The 19,658-nt window shown below is 35.7% G+C and overlaps 1 protein-coding gene across 2 annotated transcripts in view; it reads left to right on the top strand.

Moving 5' to 3' along the window:
* Positions 1–19,658, top strand: part of HPSE2 (heparanase 2 (inactive)) — a 777,305-nt gene that overhangs the window by 508,526 nt on the left and 249,121 nt on the right. The window lies entirely within an intron of this gene.

Here is a 19,658-nt window from a genome sequence, read left to right as displayed (position 1 = left end):
TTGGAGATGGAACTAATTACATTTTTAAAATGTTATTTAGTTGCTGTAGCCATACAATTTTTTATTTTCATTATCATCTTTTTAAATGTCTCTTAACTATTGTGTTGTACATTCAGGCCCTTTCCCCTCAAAAATTATCTGCACGGTCATCCTCCTGGCCTAGACTTGTCTTTCCAAACTTTTATCTATTTTCTCCTTTGTAACCTTATCTTTTGGGACAGAGGTAATAGTTTAATCATTCTGCCCAGATTTAGGGAGGAACAACAGAACTGGTCAGTCCTCTTATCTCTCATCCTTCCATATACCCACACCCTGTTGACAAATATTTTATCTTTAAAGCAAATCTAGCACTGGAAAAACCAAAGTAGACATTTCTTTGGTTATTTCTCTGAAGGTAGCTAAACTTCAAGTGACTGACTTAATTTTTTTTTCACTCCTTTGAAATTAGTGAATATTGTGCACTATAGACAACAAAAGCAAGATATACACAATATTAAGAGGTGAAAATTACAAAGTTTAGGATGTCAAAACCTGTCAAAGGAGGACCTTCTTGATACAGATTTTTGTCTATATTCTGTCGATATAAAATGTTTCCTTAAATGTCATAAATTGTAAACTCTGTATTTGCTTAATGCTAGGTGATGATTATAATTATTTGCACTTCTGTTAATCATTGGCGAATCTAAAGTAAAAAAGAACTGTGGAAATTTTGAAGCTGGTAATCAAACCCTGGATGTGTAGAATATATTCTGCTCCAAGGACATGATGTTTCTTGTTTAAAGTGTTATTCTTAACACAAGTCTTCTGAAAATAATGCAGCATTTCTAACTGAACTCTACATTATGAATTGCTCTTCAAATTAAGTGCAGTCCCTAAATAGATCTGCCTACTTCTGTGAACAAAAGCTACTATAATTACTTAATTAGTATCATATATTCACCCCTACACCTGACCTACACACTTACCAATTTCTCTTATGATTTTAGTTACATGAGTTAGTTCCCTGGAATCTGATATCTACCGAACAATTTCATAAAACCAAATTTCTGCCCTTGTAAAATTTAGCTCCTTAGAGATGATGATTCTGTCAGCCCAGCTTTATTTAGTCGTTCATTCACTCAATAGTTATTAAGCTTTCAGTCTGTGATTGTGTGGATTATTGTATGATGTACTTATATATAGCCATTTATACATTTCAATTGTATATATTTGTGTGTGTAGCCTTGAGAAGACCAAATATAGGGTTGAGCCATTGTTTTCAAACACATTGCGAATTGTTTATGAGGGTAGGTAATAGCCCACAGCTTTAGAGAACTGTATTTTTATAGGATAAAGTTTGATGGTTAGTGAAGGAGAGGAGGATAGAAGAGGAGGAAAGAAGAAGATGAAAAATCATATGTAGTTTTTTTAAAACCTGCTTACTTTTCTCCTTTCCTTCCCCCTGTCTGCTCCTGATCTTAATCACCTTCATCTCCTCAATTCTTTCTCTGCATACAGCCAACCATATACATATCTCCATGCTATTTACTCATTCTTGCAATGAATATGTATGTACTACTGAACACCTTATATGCAAAATATGCCAAGTGCTCAAGTGGGAGTTGGAGGACATCCTTAAAGTCCTTTTTTTCCCACTACTGTATTTCTTGGTAGAAAATACTGGATGGAGAGTAATTATACAAAACAAAGAATTCCTAGTCTGTTGGAGCTTGTTATCTAAAGGTAAAGGCAGGATAAAGTTACAACTGTTTAATCGCCGGACCCTCATATATTATTAGAAGGAGACTATAATTTGAAAGGATTATAGAATAAATCAGAGACGTAGATAATATAATAATAAATAATATAAGATAAAAATATAAATAATGCACAAAGTTGTGATAAATTCATAGCTTACTTAATTCTATTCTTTGATTATTGATGGAACGTAGTGATGTCTAAATTATATCAGTTCTTTATTTGAGTTTGTTGTCAGTGTGGAGAACCATTTCTCTCATGAGCATGGTTTAGTGTTCTAGTTTACCGTGCTTACCTGGTCAGTGTTATATTTAGATAGTGGAAAAAGCACTTGTGGGGTAGCTGTTAAATGTGTAGATATTGGATGAGTCATTGATACCACCAAAGTCATTTATTTTATTGTTGTCACTGGTATGACCCACCGTTGAGGTGCAACTGACTCTTTAAGAAACAGAACAAATAACTATCACCTTTTACTCATTTTTTTAAACATTCACCTTTGTTTGCTTAGAGCAGGATACTGAAAGAAAACCTTCTAACTCTTTCTCTTGCCTGATCTTCTTAAATACTTTAAGTCCCTTCTGTAACTTGTAAAAGCTAAGGTGGAATCTGTTGTTCTGACTCATTTCATTGACACACCAGTGACTTCTCTGTCCATATTAGGTTGACAAAGCTAGAAAATCTGTTTTGGTTGTTTTTTGACAATGGGTACTGGGCATGCACCAGCAGTGGCTGTTCACAGCCTATGAGGCAAACTCCATATCCCATTTAAGAGACTGTGAGCCATGATTTCAACCTCATAAAGTTCTGGTAAAGGTAGAGTTATAGAGAGTGAGCAGATCAGTGGTTTCCAGGAGTTCAGGGGAATGGAGGGAAGGATGACTAGGTGGAGTACAAGATTTTGGAGGGTGAATTTATTCTGCATCAGACTGTAATGATGGATATATGACATTATGTATTTACCAAATCCCATGCAACCTTAGAATATAAAGAACAAATCTAGGCCCTGGCCGGTTGGCTCAGCGGTAGAGCGTTGGCCTGGCGTGCGGGGGACCCAGGTTCGATTCCCGGCCAGGACACATAGGAGAAGCGCCCATTTGCTTCTCCACCACCACCCCCTCCTTCCTCTCTGTCTCTCTCTTCCCCTCCCACAGCCAAGGCTCCATTGGAGCAAAGATGTCCCGGGCGCTGGGGATGGCTCCTTGGCCTCTGCCCCAGGCGCTAGAGTGGCTCTGGTCGCGGCAAAGCGACGCCCTGGAGGGGCAGAGCATCGCCCCCTGGTGGGCAGAGTGTCGCCCCTGGTGGGCATGCCAGGTGGATCCCGGTTGGGCTCATGCGGGAGTCTGTCTGACTGTCTCTCCCCGTTTCCAGCTTCAGAAAAATACAAAAAAAAAAAAAAAAAAAAAGAACAAATCTTAATGTAAACCATAGACTTGAGTTATAATAACATATTATTATTGGTTCATAAATTGTAACAAATGTGCCACCCTAGGACAAGATGTTAATAATGGGGGAAATTGAGTGTGTGGATGGGGAGGATGGGGTATATAGGATCTGTCTGTACTACTTATGCAATTTTCTGTAAACTGAAAATTGCTCTAAAAGATAAAAATTAAGTCTATTAGTTACAAAATGAAAAAGAATATGAAGCCACAGTATAAACTTACCTCTTGGAACTATGAATTTTACTTTATGTGTTGTTTCACTTCATACTAAGGACAACATAAGAATCAATTAAAAGAATACTATTGGGCAAAGGATTTCCAAAGAAGAAATATAAATGGTTATTAAACACATAAAAAGATGCTCAACATCATTAGCTATCAAGGGAAAACAAATCAAAACCACAATGAAATAGTACTTACACCCACTAGGATGGCCATAATAATAAAAAAGGAAAATAACAACTTTGACAAAGAGGTGGAAAAATTGGACTCACACACTGCTGGTGGGAATATAAAATGGTTAGCTGCTTTGGAAAATAATTTGGCAGTCCTTCAAAAAGTTAAACATAGAATTACATATGACCTAGCAATTCCACTCCTAGTTTATACCTATAAGAAATAAAAACCAATGTCCAGCCCTGGCCGGTTGGCTCAGTGGTAGAGCGTCGGCCTGGCGTGTAGAAGTCTCGGGTTCGATTCCCGGCCAGGGCACACAGGAGAAGCGCCCATCTGCTTCTCCACCCCTCCCCCTCTCCTTCCTCTCTGTCTCTCTCTTCCCCTCCCACAGCCAAGGCTCCATTGGAGCAAAGATGGCCCGGGCGCTGGGGATGGCTCCTTGGCCTTTGCCCCAGGCGCTAGAGTGGCTCTGGTCCCGGCAGAGTGACGCCCCGGAGGGGCAGAGCATCGCCCCCTGGTGGGCGTGCCGGGTGGATCCCAGTCGGGCGCATGCCGGAGTCTGTCTGTCTCTCCCCGTTTCTAGCTTCGGAAAAATACATAAAACAAAAAAAAAACAATGTCCACACAAAAACTTGCACATGGCCCTGGCCAGATGGCTCAGTGGACAGAGCATTGTCCTGGCATATGGATGTCCGAGTTTGATTCCTGGTCAGAGCATGCAAGAGATGCAACCATCTGATTCTCTTCCCTTCTCTCTTTTCCTCTCTCCTTCTTCCCCTCTTACAGCCAGTGGCTTGATTGGTTTGAGCGTGGGCCCTGGGCGCTCAGGATATCTCAGTTTGTCTGAGCATGTCAGCCTCAGATGATAAAAATAGGTCTGTTGATTTGAGCATGGACCCCAGATGGGGGTTTCTGGGTGGATCCTGGTCAGGGTGCATGTGGCACTCTGTATCTCTATCTCTACTTCTCTCATTTAAAAAAAGAAAAAGAAAGAAAAATGTTTACACAAATATTCATAGTAGCATTATTCATAATAGCCAACAACAGAAACAACACAATGTCTATCAACTGAATGAATGGATAAATAAAATGCATTGCACCCATACAATGGATTATTTGGCCATAACTAGTAATGGAGTTTTGATATATGCTACAACATTGATGAGCCTTGAAAAGGTTATGCTAAATGAAAGAACCCAGTTGCAAAAAACCACATTGTGTGATTATTTTTATATAAAATGTCCAGAATGGGCAAGTCTAAATAGACAGAAAGTAAATTAATGGTTATCTATCCATAGGGGTGATTTTGAGGAAGAGCAGTAACTGAAGGATGATAATCCTTTTGGGTTGATGAAAATGTTCCAGAATTTGTTGTGATGATGGTTGCACAACTCTGAATTACTTAAAACCATTGAACTATACACATTAACTTGGTGAATTCTATAGTATGTCAACTATATCTTAAAACTGCTGTTATCAGAGAATGTGAGAGAGAGAGAGAGAGAGAGAGAGATAGAGAGAGAGAGAGAGAAAATGTTGTGAGGATCTTTTTTATTTTTATTTTAAAGGCAATGCATATTTCCTGCCACTGGTTGGTGATGAAAGACCTAGATTTACTTCCTTAGAGGTTTACATTTGTAATTAGTAACAATATTGTCATCCTATATTTGCATGTTATTTAGTTTACATAGCACTTCCTAATACTCTTCTATTTGGACCTCAAAATGCTAAATAAGTAAATATTGTGCAGGTGCGGAAACATCGATAAAAATCAAGCAAATTTCTAAAGGCAACAGTAAGTGCTAAATCTATGTTAGGAACTTGAGACTTCTAACTGAAAGGGAAGTAGGTACTTTTTCTACTACCCTTTGCTTTTTTTAAAAAGTGATATTAAAACTTCTTGGCTTTCTTCACTTTATTCAACTTGTATTCAACAAATACTTAACTCCCTAGTGTATACCAAAGATACTATTTTTGTTTCAAGAGATAAACCAGTAAATAATAAATATTCCTTCCTACATCTTAGTAAAAGAGACAGATAATGAATAAGATTTAAAAAGTTGATCATTATCGTCTCTCACATTTTTCACCTTTAGTAATTAAAATTGAAATAATCAACTTGACCGTCTTCTTTTCTAACAATGAATATGCCCCTCCCTCTCTCCCTTCCCCTATTCCTCCATTTCACCCTCCTTTTCTTCCTACTCATTTTACAATTCAGTGATTCTAAGTAAATCCACAGACTTGTACAGCCATCTCCACAGTCCAATTTAAAACATTTTCATCACTCCAGAGAGACCCCTCATGCCAGTTTTCAATTTCCAGTCCCAGGAAACCCTGAACTGCTTTCTGTCTTTATAGAGGTATTTATTTTTTGACATTTCATAGAACCAGAAATATACAATATGGCTTCTTTGCATCTGACTTCTTTCATTTAGTGTGTTTTCAGGTTTATCCATGTTATAGAATGTAAAAATAGTTTTTCTTTTTCATTGCTGAAGAGTTTTCCAACATATGAATATAATACATATCACATTTTGCTTATTATCCATTCACCAGATGAAGGACATTTGGATTGTTTCTACTTTTAAACTATGATAGATAATGCTGCTATAAACATTCACATACAAGTCTTTGTATGGATATATGTTTTTATATCTTTTAGGAAGATAACCTTGAAGGAGATTGGAGTTACTAGTTTTTATGGTAAATTTATGTTGTTGTTTTTTTTTTTTTACAAACTGCCAAACTACTTTCTAAAGTAGCTGTATCATCTTGCTTTTTCAACAGAGATGTATGAGTCCCAGTTTTTCTATATCTTTGGAAACACTTTACATTTGTCTTTTTTTAATGTATTTTTTATTTAAGTATAGTTGGTACACAATCATATATTTGTTTTATGATACTGCTCACAAAAATTAGGGAATATTTCAAAATGAATATGAAGCAATAAAATATCCCCTAATTTTTGTGAGCAGTATAGTTTCAGGCATATAACATGGTGTTTTGACATTTTTATACCTTACAATATGATCACCCCACTAATTCTAGTAATCATCTGTCACCATGTAAACTTATCACAATATTATTGACTATATTCCCCTTCCCCTTACCACTCATCCCATCACTCTCTTCTTCTGATAACTATCCCTTTGCTCTCTGTTTCTATGAGTCTGTATTTGTTTAGTCTGTTTTGTTTGTTTATTTTGTTTTGTTTTTAAATAGTCATTCTAGTGAATTTGAAGTAATATCATTTTTTTATTATTATTATTATTTGGTATTTTTCTTAAGTGAGAAGCATGGAGGCAGAGAGACAGACTCCCGCATGCACCCAATCAGGATCCACCCAGCAAGGCCACTAGGGGCTGACGTTCTGCCCATCTGTAGCTGTTGCTCTGTTGCAACTGGAGCCATTTTAGCCATTTAGCCATAGTGCCAACCTCAGCACCAGGGCCAACTTGCTCCAATGGAGCCTTGGCTGTGGGAGGGGAAGAGAAAGATAGAGAGAAGGGAGAGGGGGGAAAGATGAAGAAATAGATGGTCAGTTCTCCTGTGTGCCCTGACAGGAAATCAAACCCAGGACATATACACACTGAGCTGATGATGCTCTACCACTGAGCCAACTGACCAGGGCCTGAAGTAATATCTTAATATGCTTTCATTGGCACGTCCCTAAAAACAAATGATGTTGAGCATCTTTTAGTGTACTTATCAGCCATTCTTGCATCTTCTTTGGTGAAATGTATACTCAAATTTTTTGCCCTTTTAATTGGTTTATTTTATTGAATTGTTAAAGTTTTAAATATATTCTGGATACAAATTCTTTATCAAATATATGATTTGCAAATATTTTCTCCCAGTTTATAACTTGTCTTTTTATTTTCTTTGTGGCATCTTTTGAAATATAGACATTTTGAACTGTGTGTGTGTGTGTGTGTGTGTGTGAGAGAGAGAGAGAGAGAGAGAGAGAGAGAGAGAGAGAGAGCGCAAGACAGAGAGAAAGAGAGAGAGAGACAGAGAGAAGGACAGACAGGGACAGACAGCCAGGAAGGGAGAGAGATGAGAAGCATCATCAATTCTTTGTCACACCACCTTCGTTGTTCATTGATTGCTTTCTCATACGTGTCTTGACGTGGGGGGGGGGCAGCAAAGCGAATAACCCCTTGCTCAAGCCAGCAACCTTGGGCTCAAGCCACTGACCTTTGCACTCAAGCCAGCTACATTTGGGCTCAAGACAGCAACAATGGGGTCATGTCTGTGATCCCACATTCATGCCAGTGACCCAGTGCTCAAGCCGGATGAGCCCACACTCAAACCAGCGACCTCGGGGTTTCAAACCTGGGTCCTCTTGTCCCAGTTTGATGCTATATCCACTGCACCACTACGTAGTCAGGCCAGAAGTTTTGAACTTTAATAAAGTTTAATTTATCAATTTTTAATTTTATGAATCTTGCTTTTTGGTATTTTGATTTTGCCTAACCGAAGATCACAATTTCTATATTTTCTTCTAAAGTTTTTATAGCTTTTGTTCTTACATTTGGGCATAAGATTCATTATGAGTTAATTTTTTATTGTGGTATGAAGTAAGAGTTTAAATTTATCTTTTTGTATGTGAATCTCAACTTGTTTCAGCACTATTTCTTGAATGCTCTTGACACGTTTGTCAAAAATCAATTGGCTATAAAAGAGCTTATTTCTGGACTCTTAATTCTTTTCCACTGATCTGTATGTCTAGTTTTGTACTCGGACTATGTTATCTTGATTACAACAACTTTATAATGAATTTTGAAACTGGGAAGTGTAAGTCCTCCAACTTTGTTCTTATTTTTCAAAATTGTTTTGGCTAGTTGTTTGCATCTTTATATCAATTTTAGGATCAGTTTGTAATTTCTTCAATTTTAATAGAAATAGTGTAGAATCTAGATTAGTTTGGAGAGAATTGCTACCTTAGCAATATTGAGTCTTCCTATACATGAGCATAATCTCCCCACTTATTTAATTTTTAATTTTTCCCAACAATGTTTTATAGTTCTCAGTGTACAAATTTTAGTCTTCTGTTAAGTTTATTCTTAAGTATTTTATTTTTTTGATGCAATTGACAATGAAATTATTTTTAATTTCATATTTGTATCATGTATTGTTAGTGCTCAGAAATAGAATTGATTTTTTGTATTGACCTTTTATTGTCAAGCCTTGCTAATCTTGTTTTATAGCTCTAATATTTCCCCCCATATTTGTGAATTATTTAGAATTTTCTGTATAAAAGATGTGTCTCAGAATAAAGACAATTTTACTTCTTTCTTTTCAGTTTAGATGCCTTTTATTTTATTTTTTCCTTGCCTGATTGCACTGGTTAGTACCTCTAATACAAATGTTGACTATAAGTGGCAAGAACATACATTCATGCCTTGTTCTGAAGCTTAGGGAGGAAACAGTCAATATTTCACCATTAAATATGATGTTTTACCATTAAGCATTCAGTATGTGTCACCATTAAGTATGTAGATTTTTCTTAGGTATTGTTTATAAGATTAAGGAGTTTCTCTTCTATTCATAGTTTGTGAGAGTACTTATCAGAAATATGTGTTGGATGTTGCCAAATGCTTTTTTTTTTTTTTTTTTTGCATATATTGAAAATGATAATGTGTTTTTGGTTTTCTATTCTATTAATATAATATTTTATATTAGTTGGCTTTTCATATTGAGTCAACCTTTTATTCCTAGTATAAATCCCACTTGGTCATGGTTTATAATACTTTTTAATATCTTGCTGGATTCAGTTTGTTAATATTTTGTTAGGAATTTTTTATTCTGTTTATGAGGAACATTAATTTATAGGTTTTTTTCCCTATGATATCTTTTTCTAGCTTTGGCATCAGGGGAATGTTAGCCTCATAAAATAAACTGGCAAGTGTTCCCTCTTCTTCCATTTTTTGATAAAAGTTTGTGAAGGATTGGTATTATTATTTTTTAAATAGTTTATATAAATCACCAATGACTTCATCTGGGTCTATGCATTCTTTGTGGAATATTCTTAATGGCTAATTCAATTTTTTTTCTGTTATAGGTCTATTTAGATTTTCTATTTCTTTTTAAGTCAGTTTTAGTAATTTGTCTTTTTTGAAAGTTTTTCAATTTATCTAAGTTGTGTTAATTATTGGCATAAAGTTGTTCACAGTCATTCCATATCCCTTTTATTAAGGTGAGGTCCTTAGTAGTGTTCTCCTTTTCATTCCTAATTTTGACTTCTTTCTTTTTTTCTTGGTCAGTCTAGCTAAAGGTATTTCAATTTTGTTGATCTTTACAATAAAAAAACTTTTGCTTTTATTGAATTTCTCTATTTTTTATTATTGATTTCCACTCTCATTTTTATTATTTCATTCCTTTTCCTTGCTTTGTGTTTAGTTCTCTTTTTCTCATTTCATAGGATAGAAACATTTTATTGATTTGTGATCTTCCTTTTTTTCTAATACAGGAGTCTAAGGCTATAAATTTCTGTAATTGTTGCTTTTTTCCCTGAACAACAAAAATTTATTTTCTCATTGTTCTGGAAGCTAGAAGCCCAGGATCAAGGTATCAACAGATCTGGTTTCTCCTGAGGCCTCTCTCCTTGGTTTGTACATGACCATCTTCTCACTATGTCCTCCCATGTCCTTCCTTGTGTGTGCAACCCTAGTATCTCTATGTATATCCAAGTTTTCTTCATTTTTATGAGTTTTTTGAAGGAGTTTTAGGTTCACAGCAAAATTGAAAGGAAGCTACAGAGATTTCTCATATATTTCCTGCTCCCATACAGGCATAACCGCCACCACTATCAACATCCCTCTCCAGAGTGGTACATTCGTTACAACTGATGAACCTAAATTAATACATAATAATCACTCCAAATCCATACTACATTTTGGTTCACTTTTCAAGAGCACATACTTTGGGTTTGGACAAATGTGTAATGACATGTATTTCATCATTATGACATCATATAGAGTATTTTCATAGCCTTGTGCTCCACCTATTGACACTCCCCCCCACTCCTTCTCTCTCTGACCCTGAAAACCACTGATCTTTAAAAACACTATCTCTATATTTTTGCCTTTTTCATAATGTCATATAATTAGAATCATATAGGATGTGGCCTTTTCATGGCTTGATAGCTCATTCTTTTTAATGCTGAATAATTTCCATTGTCTGGATGTACTAGTTTATTTATACATTTACCTGAAGGACATTTGGTTGTCTCCAAGTTTTGGCAATTATGGAACAGCTGCTATAAATCCATGTGCAGACAAAAGTGTGGATTTTAAGTTTCAGCCAGTTTAGGTAAATAAAAAAGAGCATGATTGTTGAATTTTATGTAAGAATGTTTTGTTTTGTAAGAAACCACCGAACTCTTCCAAAGTGACTATCATTTTGTATTCCCACCAGCAATGACTGAGAGTTTCTGTTGCTCCACATTCTAGCTAATATTCAGCATTGTCACTGTTACAGATTTTGGCCATTTTAATGAGTAGTACTGATATTTTAGTGTTTTAATTTGCATTTCATAATGACATATGATGTAGAGCATCTTTCCATATACTTATTTGCCATCTGTGTATCTTATTCGGTGAGATAGCTGTTAAGATCATCTTGTTTGTTAATTGTAAGAGTTCTTTGTATATTTTGGATTGTAGTCTGTATCAAATGTGTATTTTACAAGTATTTTATCCCAGTCCGTGACTTGTCCTTTCATTCTCTTAATATTGTCTTTTGCAGAGCAGCAGTTTTTAATTTTAATAAAGTCCAGATTATTATTTCTTTCATGTATTGTGCCTTTGGTATCATCCCATATGTTTTTATACATTTTCTTTTTCACTTTATTAAAAATAGTATTTAACTCCCCTTGTGATTTCTTCTTTGACTCTTGGATTATTTTTTAAGTTCTAAATATTTATAGATTTCTCAAATTTCTTTCTGTTGTTGAATTCTAATTTGAGTCTGTTGTAGTCAGGGTACATATATTATATGATTTAATTCCTTTAAATATATTAAGACTTGTGTTATGGCCTAGCATATGGTCTGTCTTGAAGAACATTATATATGCACTAGAAAAGAATTTGTATCCTGCTGTTGTTAGATAAGAGTGTTCTGTACATATCAATCAGGTCAAGTTAGCTGGTACCATTGGTCAGGTTTTCTGTATCCTTGCTGATTTTCTGTCTAGTTGTTCTATTCATAATTGAGAATTTGGTATTAAAGTCCCCATCTATTATTGTCGAATTTTTTACTTTCCAATATTTCAATTTTATTTTATGTATTTTAATGTTCTGTTATTGGTATGTGTATATTTCTAATTGTAATATCTTTCTCATAAATTGACTCTTACTATAAAAATGTCCCACATTGTCTCTAGTGACAGTTTTGTCTTAAAGTCTGTTTTGTCTGCTAGTAGTATAGTCATTCTAGTCTCTTATGATTAGTGTTTGCACAGCATCTTTTTTATCCTCTTACTTTCAACTTATTTGTACCTTTGATGTTAAAATTGTGTCTTTATTTTAATTGGATATTATTTATTTTCAGCCTGATAGTTTCTGCTTATAATTTGAAGTGTTTAATTCATTTACATTCAATGCAGTTGTTGATATAGTTGAATTTACATTTGTCAACTTGTTTTTTTTCAATTCTTACTTTCTGTTTTTCATATTGTTTCTCATTTACTATCTGCCATTTATGCAAAAAAAGGTATTGTCTAAGCAGGCGTCCCCAAACTGCGGCCCCCTGAGGCCATTTATCCAGCCCCCACTGCACTTCTGGAAGGGGCACCTCTTTCATTGGTGGTCAGTGAGAGGACCACTGTATTTGGCAGCCCTCCAATGGTCTGAGGGACAGTGAACCGGCCCCCTGTGTAAAAAGTTTGGAGACCCCTGGAAAGTATTATTTTAATTATTTTATTAGTAGTTTCTTTTTATAATGCATTTTAACTCATTGTAATATATTTTGGAGTAATACTAACTTAATTCCAGTTAAATGTACAAACTTTACTCCAATAAACCTCTATTTCTACTTCCTTTGTACTGTTATTACTCTAAATATATCTTTATATGTTGTAAGCCCAACAATACAGTTTTATAGGTTTTGTTTTATGAAACTATTATTTGACTTAGTTAAGAGCAATGACTATTTTAAATGTTTTTATATTTGCCTATGTAATTACCTTTATTAATGTTCTTTCTTTCTTTATGTAGTTTTCAGTCACAATCTGGTATCATTCCTTTTAACCTAAAAGATTTCTATTTTTTATTTTATTTCTTTTAAGGCAGATTTATCTCACAACAAATTCTGCTCTTTAGTTTTCTGCGAAGGTATAAATTCTGCTTTAAGTTTTGAAGGATTGATTGCTGAATATAGAATTCTTGAATGCAGTAATTTTCCTTCAATCATTCTACTGTCTTCAGGTCTCCATCACTTCTGATAAAAATTCAGCTGATAATTTTACTGTGTCTTTCTTTATGTGAGGAGTCATTTCAGTACCAAGATTTTCATTTGATCATTTTAAAAATAATTTCTATTACTTTATTTGTATTTGGCCAGTCAATATGTTTATACTTTTCTTTAATTTTCTTTATTTTTATATTTATTTTTTGTGTTTACATAGATTCTAGTGTCCCCTCATATGCATCCCCTCCCCCGTGTTCCCCTCAATTTCCACCATGCCCCCCTCCTCACAACGCCCTACCACCTTCCCTCCAGGATTTGCTTTTCTGCTCTCTATAATGCTGTGTTATGTGTATATAATTATACCAATCTCTTTCCCTTCTCTGATCCCATCTTATAATACCCTTTCCCTCTGTCCGCTTTCCCTCTGGTCCCACTGATCCCAACTCTGTCTCTACTCCATTCCTCTATTCATATTGTTCATTGGATTCCTCAAATGAGTGAGATCATATGATAATTTTCTTTCTCTGCCTGGCTTATTTCACTTAACATAATAGTTTCCAGGACCATCCATGTTGTCGCACAAGGTAAGATTTCCTTCTTGTCCATGGCTCCACAGTATTCCATTGTGTATATGTAACATAGCTTTTTAATCCACTTGTCCACTGACGGACACTTGGGCTGTTCCAGATCTTGACTATTGTAAACAATGCTGCCATAAATATGGGGGTGCATTTCTTCTTTTGAATCATTGATGTGGTGTTCTTGTGATATATTCCTAAAAGTGGATGGCTGGGTCAAAAGGCAGTTCCATTTTTATTCATTTTTTTTTTTTTTTAGAGAGGAGAGAGAGAGGGAGAGAGAGAGAGAAAGAGAGACAGAGAGAAGGGGGGAGGAGCTGGAAGCATCAACTCCCATATGTGCCTTGACTAGGCAAGCCCAGGGTTTCGAACCGGTGACCTCAGCATTCCAGGTCAACGCTTTATCCACTGCGCCACCACAGGTCAGGCGGCAGTTCCATTTTTAATTTTTTGAGGAATCTCCAAACTGATATCCACAGTGGCTGCACCAGTCTGCATTCCCACCAGCAATGCAAGAGTGTTTCCCTTTCTCCACATCTTCATCAGCACTTATTATGTGTTGTTTTGTTAATGAGCACCATTCTGACTGGTGTGAGGTGATATCTCATTGTGGTTCTAATTTGCATTATTCTAATGATTAGTGATGTTGAACATTTTTTCATCTGCCTATTGGCCATCTGTATGTCCTCTTTGGAGAAGTGTCTATTCATTTTTTTTTTTTTGCCCGTTTTTTGATTGGATTGTTTATCTTCCTGGTGTTGAGTTTTACCAAGTTCTTTATAAATTTTGGTTATTAACCCCTTATCAAATGTATTGTCAAATATGTTCTCCCATTGTGTGGTTTGTCTTTTTATTTTGTTTCTATTGTCTTTATCTGTGCAAAAGCTTTTTAGTTTGATATAGTCCCATTTGCTCATTCTGTCTTTTATTTCACTTCCCCGTGGAGATAAATCAGCAAATATTTATATATTGCTGAGAGTGATGTTGGAGAGCTTACTTCCTATATTTTCTTCTAAGATGCTTATGGTTTCATGATTTACATTTAAGTCTTTTATTCATTTTGAGTTTATTTTTGTGAATGGTGTAAGTTGGTGGTCTAGTTTCATTTTTTTGCAAGTACGTGTCCAATTTTCCCAACATCATTTGTTAAAGAGACTGTCTTTACTCCATTGTATGCTCTTACCTTCTTTGTCAAATATCAATTGTCCATAAAGGTGCGGGTTTATTTCTGGGTTCTCTGTTCTGTTTCATTGATCTATATGCCAGTTCTTATGCCAGTACCAAGCTGTTTTGAGTATAATGGCCTTGTACTATAACTTGATTTCAGGAAGTGTGATACCACCCACTTTATTCTTCCTTTTCAAGATTTCTGAGGCTATTCATGTTCTTGTTTGGTTACATATGAATTTTTGGAATATTTGTTCTATATCTTTGAAATATGTCATTGGTATTTTAATAGGAATTGCATTGAATTTACAAATTGCTTTGGGTAATATAGACATTTTAATGATGTTTATTCTTTCTTTCCATGAACATGGTATATGCTTCCACTTGTTTGTATCTTCCTTGATTTCTTTTATCAATGTTTTATAATTTTCTGAGTACAAGTCTTTAACCTCCTTGGTTAAATTTACTGCTAGGTACTTTATTTTTTTTTGTTGCAATAGTGAAGGGGATTGTTTTCTTAATTTCTTTTTCAGACAGTTCATTGTTGGTGTATAAAAATTCCTCTGATTTCTGAATATTAATTTTATATCCTGCCACCTTACTGAATTAATTTATCAGGTTCAGTAGATTTTTGACTGAGACTTTAGAGTTTTCTATGTACAGTATCATATTATCAGAAAATAATGATAGTTTTACTCTTCTTCTACAATTTGGATGCCTTTTATTTCTTCTTCTTGTCTGATTGCTATAGCTAGGACTTCCAGAACTATGTTGAATAAGAGTGGTGAAAGGGGGCACCCCTGCCTTGTTCCTGATCCTAAGGGGATTGCTTTTAACTTTTTTTTATTGAGGATGATGTTGGCTGTGGGTTTGTCATAGATTGCTTTTATTATCTTGAGGTATGTTCTCTGTATTCCTACTATGCTGAGAGTTTTATCATAAATGGGTGCTGGATTTTATCATGCTTGTTTTGCATCTATTGATATTATGTGGTTTTTCTTCTTCCTTTTGTTTATGTGATGAATCACATTGATTGATTTGTGAATATTGTACCAGCCTTTCTTCCTCAGAATAAATCCCACTTGATCATGATGTATGATTTTTTTCATGTATTGCTGGATCTGGTTTGCTAATATTTTGTTGAGGATTTTAGCATCTAAGTTCATCAGAGATATTGGCCTATAGTTTTCTTTCTTTGTATTGTCTTTGCCTGGTTTTGGAATCAGAATTATGGTCTCCTCATAAAGGAGCTTGCAAGTCTTCCCTCCTCTTGAATTTTTTGAAAGAACTTGAGAGGGATAGAAGTTAGTTCTTCTTTGAATATTCGGTAGAATTCACCTGTGAAGTTGTCAGGCCCAGAGCTTTTTGTTTGTTGGGAGTTTTTGATAACTGTTTCAATCTCATTTGTTGTAATTGGTCTGTTTAGGTTTTCTGATTCTTCTCAATTGATTTTTGAAAGATTATATGTTTCAATGAATTTATCCATTTCATCTAGGTTGTCTAGTTTTTGGCATACAGTTCTTTGTAGTATTTTTTTTTACAATCCTTTGTATTTCTGCTGTGTCTGTTGTTACTTCTCTACTTTCATTTCTTATTTTATTTATTTGAGTCCTTTCTCTTATTTTCTTGGTGAGTCTGGTTAAAGGTTTATTAATCTTGTTTACCTTTTCAAAGAACCAGCTCTTGGTTTTATTGATCCTCTGTATTGTTTACTTAGCCTCTATGTCATTTATTTCCACTCTGATCTTTATTATTTCCTTCCTTCTACATCCTTTGGGCTTGACTTGCTGTTCTTTTTCTAATTCTTTTAGTTGCAGGGTTGTTTATTTGAGCTTTTTCTAGCTTCTTAAAGTATGCCTGTAATACTATGAACTTCCCTCTCAGGACTGCTTTTGCTGTATCCCATAAATTTTGAGTTGTTGTATGCTCATTTTCATTTTTTTCAAGGAAATTTTTTATTTCTTTCTTGATCTCATTGTTGACCTATTTGTTATTTAATACACGCTGTTTAGTTTCCAAATGTTTGAATGTTTGTCAGTTTTTCTATTGTAGTATTTTCTAGTTTCATGCCATTGTGATCAGAGAAGATGCTTGATATGATTTCAACCTTTTTAAAATTGTTGAGACTCATTTTATGCCCTAACATGTGGTCTATCCTATGGAATGTACCATAAACACTTGAAAAGAATGTGTATTCTGCTGCTTTAGGGTGAAAGGTTTTGAAGATATCGATTAACTCCAGTTGATCTAGTATGACTCTTTCCTGCATCAATTCAGGGTAATTTTTGGCTATGACTTCTTCAATCAGGTTCTCTATCCCTTGTTCTTTCTGTTATCCTTCAAGAACCCCTATTATGCAGATATTGTTTCTCTTCATGTTGTCACAGAGCTCTTTTAGAGTTTCTTTAGACATTTTTGATCCTCTTTTCTTTATGCTGTTCTGCTTCCCTGCTTTTGCTTATCTTGTCCTCTAAGTTGCTGATTTGATCCTCTGCTTCATCCATCCTGCTTTTAATTTCTTCTAGTGTAGTCTTCATTTCTGATATTGTGTTTATCTTTTCTGTGTGGTTCTTTTTTATAATTTCACTGTCCTTTTTGATGCTTACAATTTCTTTATTTAGGTGCTCATTAAGTTCATCTATTGTAGCTTTGAGAGCCTTAAGCATCCTAACAATCATTATTTTAAACTCTGCATCCAGTAATTTAATTAATTCCATTTCATCCAGTTTTTTTCTGGGAATTTTTCTTGTTGATTCATATGGCTTACGTTCCTCTGTCTTCCCATTTTTTCTGTGTGTGGTTTGCAGGCTTGTTTGAGATGCGGTCTTCTTAACTAGTAGAGCCACTTTAAAGTCTTGATTTGCCTGCCGTCTGTTTGCTTAACTCATCAGGGAGCTTGTTTGTTGATCTCAGCAGGGGGCTTAGTTGAAACTGTATCCAGGAATGCAGTGGGTGTGAATCTGAAGGTGTGTTCTACCAGTTACTCTCTGTGAGTGGGGCTGGTTGTCAGTATGAAGGGCGAAGTGTAGCTCGGTTCTCCCCAGAAACCTGAATCACTGCCCCTCCTTACTTCCTCTTTTTTGTGGTGATTTTCATGCTGATTGGAGCTGGAGAGCTTTTTGGAGGTGGGACACCTGGATCCTATTTAAGCTTGTGCTGGGCAGGGGAATCAGCCCCTCCCCCAGCTATGGCCACCACCACACTGAAGAATGAGTCAGCTTAACTCAGGTCAGCCCAGGCACTCTTCTCCCCATCACCGTTTGTCTTGCTCTCCCCACTTTTCTCATGCATGACCAGTCAATCCTCTCAGCCCTACTCGCCTCCGGAGCCCTAGGCAAGTGGCTGTGAGTGATATTTTCTGCTTTGTTCCTTTAAGGCACCCTAACCACTTTCCTCGTATAGAACTTTCGCTCTTCTCCCCACTCGATGCTGTCCAACTGTCTCCTCCAGTCCCTGGGTTTCTAGGCTGGGTCTCCGGTTCTGAGACTGAGTGCCCTCGCCTCTCAGGGTCTCTCTCCTTGTAATGAGAGCCCTCTGGACCTCAAACTCAGCCTCCCCTCACACTTGGGAGCAAGGGAGCCCCCACTGTGCCCCCACACTCCCTACCAGGATTGGTGTGGATTCTTCTGTGCTCCTTGGTTTTTTAGTCCTGTTCTTTTAGTCCAAAGTTGGTTTTTCACAATGGTTGTTTCTAAATTAATTTTTAATCCATTTTGGTGGTGGGAGATGGCAGTCTGTGCATCTGCCTACTTCACTGCCATCTTGGAATCTCTCTTTCCTTTAATTTTTATTGTTCCCTTTAGTTCTTTGAACATGAAGTATTAATAATAGCAATTGTGAAATCTTTATCTGCTAAGTCTAACATTTGGACCTCCTAAGAGAGTTTCTATTTAGTGCTTTTTTTTTTCTTATGTATGGTCATATTTTCTTATTTCTTTGCATGCTATAAATTTTTTTGTTGTTGAAAAGTAATTTTATATAATATGAAGAGCAACCCTGAATTGCAAATCATCCACCCCAGAGGTAATTTTTATTGTTTCTTTTTGTTTGTCTGGACTAATTCTGTAGTGTCTGTCTTTCTTACATTGTGTACCTGCTAATATCACTTAAATTTTTTATTTTTAAATCGTTTTTTTTATTTTTAAGGCCAGCTTCCTAAGGGTTACTCTGAGTCAACATAGCTTAATAGTGTGTCAATGATTCATCAGAGGTTATGCTTACATTGAGCCAGCAAAGCTTCCACCCTTTTCCAATGGATCTGTATGTGGGTTGGGGGACACATTAAAAATTTAGGCAGTTTACAAGTCTGTCTGACTTTTACTTTCTGACACACCTTCTCATGTCTCTTATATAAACATACCAGGTTTCGCATTCATCTGGGAATGCATAGATAACTAATGCCCTCTCCAGTCTCTCCTAAGCATACACAGCCTTCTGGACTATAAGGAGTATATGTGAGCTTATCAACCACTGTGGCTGTCTTGTTCTCCAGATCTCCCTGATACATTTCTTTTAACTCTGTTGGTCTGTTTCTTGCCCCTACCGGTACCAAAACCTCAATCTAGCCTATATATCTTCTTGGATTATGTGCTTCATTCCAAATTAAGTTAGCCCCCTCCTGCAGTTGAGCTGCTGGTATTTATGACTTTCCTTGCCCTTTAGAACTACCAAGTTAAGAAAAACTAAAAGAGAGGATTTTTCTCTAAATTACTTCACTTGGCTATTTTATTATTATTAAACATTAATAAAATTTTCTAACTTTTTGGTACAAGGACCATATTTATGACACTTTCCTTTTCTACCATTTGTATTAGTTTTCTAGGCCATTCATAAGATATTACCATGAGCTTGGTAGTATAAAACAATAGAAATATATCCTCTCACTATTTAAGAGACCTGAAGTCTGAAATCCAAGGATTGC

The sequence above is a fragment of the Saccopteryx bilineata genome, chromosome 7 (assembly GCF_036850765.1).
Source record: "Saccopteryx bilineata isolate mSacBil1 chromosome 7, mSacBil1_pri_phased_curated, whole genome shotgun sequence".
Lineage (NCBI taxonomy): Eukaryota > Metazoa > Chordata > Mammalia > Chiroptera > Emballonuridae > Saccopteryx > Saccopteryx bilineata.
This window is presented reverse-complemented; position numbering and strand designations above follow the sequence as displayed.